Source organism: Pyrus communis, chromosome 6 (genome assembly GCF_041283825.1).
Source record: "Pyrus communis isolate YQ-2024b chromosome 6, ASM4128382v1, whole genome shotgun sequence".
Lineage (NCBI taxonomy): Eukaryota > Viridiplantae > Streptophyta > Magnoliopsida > Rosales > Rosaceae > Pyrus > Pyrus communis.
The window spans coordinates 9191061-9197500 of record NC_142570.1 but is presented as its reverse complement, the minus strand read 5'-3'; the positions used below and the strand labels follow the sequence as shown (position 1 = coordinate 9197500).

At 38.6% G+C, this 6440-nt stretch overlaps 1 pseudogene across 1 annotated transcript in view; it reads right to left on the bottom strand.

The window, feature by feature from the left end:
• The window catches only part of LOC148696246 (ABC transporter C family member 10-like), a 10486-nt pseudogene extending 6485 nt beyond the window's left edge, over nt 1-4001 (bottom strand). Inside the window, exons 1-5 of the transcript XR_015963562.1 lie at nt 1789-4001; nt 1378-1700; nt 1218-1304; nt 881-1122; nt 372-537 (exon numbers count right to left, since the gene is read on the bottom strand). The product of XR_015963562.1 is annotated as an ABC transporter C family member 10-like (transcript). The remainder of the gene's footprint in view (nt 1-371; nt 538-880; nt 1123-1217; nt 1305-1377; nt 1701-1788) is intronic.
• Nucleotides 4002-6440: the final 2439 nt, after the last annotated feature.

Sequence of the window (6440 nt, the reverse complement as noted above, 5' to 3'; positions counted from 1 at the left end):
TAAGTACAGGCAAGCTCAAAAATTTTCGCTGTCTGCTCAGCACAGTGCAAAGAACGAGGGCTAACATTGAGGGGGAGTGTTGAGAATCAATGTTAGGTATGGTTGAGTGAAAAAAATTAGGTGCAATTAATGGGTTTTGTGTGGTAGCAAATAATCTTAGTTTAATTAAGTGTGTGGTGTAGCTTTCATTTGGTTTGCTATAAATACTCAAGTCCTCAAGCATTGTATATCATCCAAGGAAAAACAAAGCCTAGAGCTAAATAAGAAAAGCTTTGCTAATTAGTTTGTTTTGTGAGCTTTCTTTAAGAGTGTGCTCTATTTTCTTCTTCTTGGGATCATTAGAGTTATCTTGGATACTCTTCTTATTCAACAGATACGCTATAATCCTGTAGCTTGGAAGCCAACCAATAGGATTGAATTAATTGCCCAACTATGAAAATCAAATGAAAAAAGATTGATGAGGAGAAATACAAAAATCCCTTGCGTTGTTTCAAGTACTGAATGTATGGCTTGAAACCAGTGTCGCCGGTCTCTGGGCTGGTTTGGTATTGCTGTGCTTTGAAAAAAAGCTGTTTCTGCTGTGCTGTGAGAATAAGCAGCTGTGAAATAAAGCAGCAGAGTGTTTGGTAAACTTTTTTGTAAAAGTGCTTTTGAAAAAAAAAAAAAAAAAAGCAGTATTAGAGTGTTTGGTAAACTTTTATGTAAAACAGATGTGAAAAAAAGCCGGTTTTTCAAAGTTTGGTTTTGCAGCTTCTTGTTTTTAGCTTTTTTTCATCCAAAACTGTGAAAAAAAAGCTGAAGCTGAGTGTTTACCAAACACAAAAACAGCTCCCAGCTTTTTTTTATAGCAGCTTTTTTCAGAATCACCTCAGTACCAAACCAGGTCTCTGTCTCTTCTTTCTTAATTAATTGATCTCCTAAAGATTCCTTATGCTGTACTTCAGTTTTAACTTCCTCAATCTCCACCGTTGATGATTTATATTGTCTATTAGAAGCATTCTCCATTTGCCTCTCGCAACCGGCAGTGTCATGGTGTGCACGGACAAGATCTTGGAACTCTTCACAAGAAGACAGCAACTCTTTGTATGGTGCTGCTCTCAAGATTTTCCCCGAAGACATCAACTATGACAAACAGAATATACTACTAAGAAAACTTGCAGATCATTGGATAGAGTACGAAAACTGATATCGGTAAACCTTCTGAAATGATTACTTACCAAAATAGAATTAAAAGCTGGAAGTAAGTCTACTTGATGTGTCACAAGTAAAACCGTCTTCCATGACAGAGCTCCCATGACATATTCCTGACAAATTTCATATTAGCTTTCGAAAAAAAAAAGACAATGTCATTACCTTGAGGGGCAAGTTATCACTTACATTGAATAGGTTTGTTGCCGTATGGGCATCAACCCCGCTGAAAGGGTCATCCAAGAGATAGACATCAGCATTTTGATACAGTGCACGCGCAAGTTGAATGCGCTGCTTCTGCCCACCACTCAGATTGACAACTCTTTCTCCAATCTGAGTGAGATTGCGGAATGGAAGCATCTCAAGGTCCTTCACCAAGGAACTCTTGCTAAGTGTTTCTTGGTATCTAACATTATCCATGGCAGTACCAAACAAAATATTTTCTTGTATAGTTCCAGTTTGGATCCACGCAGACTGAGCAGCATACGCTATCTTCCCATATACTTGAACATGTAAAGCAAGGCAGACAGAAGCTTTATTGGTAAGACTTTCCCACCTAGAATAATTTCTTAAATTGGTTAGAAGAGAAATTACGTACAATGCCATTTATGCATGGAACTTCTCCGAGAATCGCAGCTAAAAGGGTGGATTTACCGGAGCCAACCTCTCCACAAATTGCTACCTTCTCTCCTGGTTTCACCACCAAATTTATGCTCCTTAATGTAGCCTTTGAAGGGTTAGTGTCCCATGAAATTTCAGAACTTCTACATAAAATGGACTGCTCAACATCTGTGGCACAGCTCTCTTTCCTTGTATGCCTATTCTCCAACTCTTGTGCATCGATAAACTTCTCAATCCGAGAAAATGAAACCTTTGCTTCAATAAATGCTACAAAAACATCCGCAGTCAACCTAATAGGCTCCTGAACAAGGCGTAAAGTTGCTAAAAACGTGAAAACATTACTAGGAGAGAGTGTAAATCCAAGGAAGTAGCATGTCCAAAAAGTAGCTGCCGATACGAAAAGAGGAGATGCCCAGAATAGAGCCATATTATATCCCTTTTGTGACAACACTTGATATACCAATTTTAACTCTTCGGTTCGTAAACCTTCTATCAGAGTCTTAAAATTTGTCTCCCAGGAATACAATTTCAGTACTTTCATATTTGAAAGTGCTTCTGTTATGGCCTTCAACCTCCTGTTTTGTGCTACCATGAGCTTCGTTTGATACTTGTGCTGCAACTTCGCCAATGGCGAGCTTGCCAGTGCACTCAATATGAGTACAGCTAGAGCTGCAGCAATTGCCAGCCCCACGGAGAAGTAAACGATAAGTAATGAAAGGCACAGCTGAAGGCTTGTGGTCCATATCTGATGAAACCAGTATGGAAACTCACCAATTCTGTAAGCATCCACTGTTACATAACTCACTATCTCACCAGGAGAATAAGTCATCTTGGCAGCATTTGATAGTCGAAGTTGCTTGTGATATATTGCTGCTGACACCAACGATCTCACTTGAAGCCCGATCAGTCTAGTTTTAAAATACCATTGCCTCTCCGACAGTGACTCCAAGATTTTCACAACAAAGAGGCCAAAAGTCAGGGCATAACCTTCATATTTAAAAGCTGCATTGCCTTCAATAATCTTAATGAAAGCCATGAGAAAGAGTGGACTGCTTGATGTGGTGAGAGTCTTGATCAGTGCAAATAATCCCGAAGTCAGAATAGCTTTCCTCTGGCAATGAAAAATTATGGACAAGAAAGAAGGTTTAACAGATGAGTCTCTTTCCTTCTGTTTGTTCAATTGCTCCATAAATATGTAGTACCACGTTCTTGCTTGATCATCTTGACGCAGCTGTGGAATATCTTCATACTCGATAATTTTTTGCTTACCTTTCGTCATTAAAGGATTCAACCACCAAAATGATATTGAGCTCCATAACCCTGCTTTTGCAAAAGGTGTTACATTGTCATCTGAACTGATTTCACCTATTATATCTGCACCTTGCAGAGGCATGTAAAAGGCATCATTCTGGATTTCTGAACCACCTTCGGAAAAATTGTTTCCCTGAAATGCACTAAATAGAAAAAGAATTGATCCAGGAAAACAAAAAATGTTTAAAACAATCTTAACTGACACTTCCTCATCAACAATAGCTTCCCAAATTGATGAACCGCAAAGAAAAATGGCAACGAAGAAGGAAAGTATTAAACATGATTTTGTTATCACAACATGTTGCGGTTGTGGCTTGTTTATGCTTGTGGTGAAAGCCAGAAGCAACCATGCGAACCCTTGAAAAAATAATACCAGCCATCCATGCAGAGGTAAAACAGTCTGGCCTGCATTTACTTTCTCGAAGATTGTCCATATCCCAAAACCCAAGTAGGCCAAAGCCAAACCAGCATTAAAGGTCGCTGAGATTATTGACACTGGAGAGAAGGTTTGAGACTCAGATGGTGGTATAACCTTCTTTGATGATATTTTGCATACGAATATGCATAACAAGATGAATAGAAGCAAAATATCAGCTGCAATGACCAAAATATTGTTGATACATGAATCTGGATTCGGATTGTCTACAAAGCCGGAGCTGCATTCATTTCCAACTTCAGTTGAACAGTCAGAACTGCAGATCAATAAGGTCCAGAAACCATCCCCCATTGTTGTGTCTCAGTGCGGTTGAAAATCTACACTGTTACAACAGAAAAGTGCTTGAAAAGGATCTGCATCTGAATTTCATGGTTTAAAAATGCATGAGATGAAGGACTCAAAAACACAGAAAGTATTGCAGCAATTCATGTTATTCAACGACTGGGGTAATATTCCAAATCTAGTAAGTTGGAGACGAAACAGGACATATATAGAGCTCCAATATGAACTGTATAATTAAAACTTAAATATGTAGCGCCGATGCAGATAAACAAATTTGAACCATCCCCCCACATATTTGTAGAACGTTTTCTGAAAATTGGGTGCAGAATCTGCAGATGAAGCTGTATATTGTCGAGTTGGAAAGAACTAACAGCAATTGAAAACGAAAAATATGAACATTTAGCAAAATAAGATTGCTGTGATCTGCTCTATATCACTCAAGAAACATGCATAAGAAAACTTACAGTAGATTAAGCTGAGTAGCGAATCAGCTTCCTGATCTAGCTTGCTCTTGTAGTCTCAGAGTTTAACTTGTCATGCATAAAACCCGAGTTCAAAACTGAGCTTTGTCCCCTTGCTCCATTAGTCCGTTTCAATTAATTATGTATGACCACAGTGGAAACTTGACCTTTCCGCTTTGTTAGTACATGGTGGCTTAACCTTTGGAAAGAAAATGAAATTATAATGTTCTTTAGCGTTTTCCCATCATGTTTCCTGGCTACATTATTCACTGGCAGGCATTGCAATTAGTGCTTGTTTGGTGTCTAGATTGAATTGGAACGGATAACCCAAGTTCAAGGTATATTGAAGGAAAGAGGATAATGATTTTTCATTTAGAAGGGATTTAGACATGAAGAAACTTCTCCTTTATAATCTTTCCATTTTGGAGAGGATTGGATTGGAATGGATAAATTCACTTGTTGAGTGACTCATCTCTTGCATTCAAGTTAGCCATAGTTTTATAATTTCTTCATTTAACATACCTTAAAACTAGTGTCTTATTCGCTCCAATCCAATCCCCGATATCAAACTCGGCTTAGGGTTTGCCCGGTTGGTAAGGGAAGGGGGCGGAATAGGTTAAGATTAGGATGAGGGAGTTTGATTCCTTATAATGCAACAACAAATAAATAAGCACACCCATGTGCTGGGGAATATCACCTTGTGATGAGTATATGAGCACGTCAAGGTGGATGGGCGCCATCATTCACCGGACAAAAACAAACTTAGGTGTACACGCCCTGTGCTTGTCCCTCTCCTTCCACATCAAATCAAACCAACTAGGTCTAGAGGGAAATTATGAGCATTGCGTTCATATATAACTTCCCAACTATTGGATCGCAAACCGATGTTGTATGGAAGACTCTAACCACTGAGTTAAGTAGGTCAATAAGAATTCCTATTCAACCCATTTCTTTTCTTCTTCAATTGATCATAGCTATGCTATTCCATGACTCCTGCTAGGTGTAAAGTTACTGGGTTCCAAACCTCACACTTGAAGTTAAGATCAACAATTTTGAAAGAAGAAAACACAAAAATCAAAGCCAAGAAATTAGCATGGTTACCTTTAGACTAATATGTAGTACATAGGCACCCTTTTCTTATAAGTCAGTCTAGCAAAAAAAAAAAAAAAAGGGTTACAGCCATGAACTTAACATGGTATCAGATTAAGACGGACAGTGTTAGCATAAGTCCGCACATCTGTCGAGTACACTTCGAATATGTAGTATACATGTTCACCATTTACATTTGCATATATATATATATATATATATATATATATATATTTACGTAGCCAAATAATATACTTCAACTTGGTAAAAGTAAACACACACTTGAGTGAGCACGAAAACATGTGATAGCCAGTTAACCAAAGCTAGTGGCCTAGCATTTGAATCTGATGGCATATCTACCCCAGAACACAGAAAGTTTAACAAACTAATCCGCACATTTAAAAAATTGAAATCTGCAACACAGTCGGGGGTCACCAGGATTCCCTCACTAACCAACATATGGGACATATTATTAATTGAGCACAACGATGTCAAATGACATGGATGCTAGCCCACTTCTGTGGTTCTGGACTTTTTAACCTCTTTTATTGTCGAGTTTTTATTTGAGTTCCAAGTAGCCCCGGCAATTTCTGACACGACACAAAAATAACGGGTTTCAGATTAACATTATAACTAATCAGGTCATTATCGAGTGATCCGTTAAAAACCCGTTAATAACGGGTATACATGCGGGTAACCCGTTTCGACCCGTTAAGAGAAAAATTATTTTTGATAATTTTAAAGTTTAATTACTAAAAGATTTATTATAAAATACAATAGCTATATTAATATTGTCACATCCCAGCCCGGGGCGGATCAGTTCCCAGGCCCACTCCACCACAGTAGCACGATATTGTCCGCTTTGGGCTTACCATTTCCTCACGATTTTGTTTTTGGGAACTTACGAGCAACTTCCCAGTGGGTCACCCATCATAGGATTGCTCTAGCCCCCTTCTCGCTTAACTTCAGAGTTCCTACGGAACCCGAAGCTAGTAAGCTCCCAAAAGGCCTCGTGCTAAGTAGGGATGAGAATATACATTTAAGGATCACTT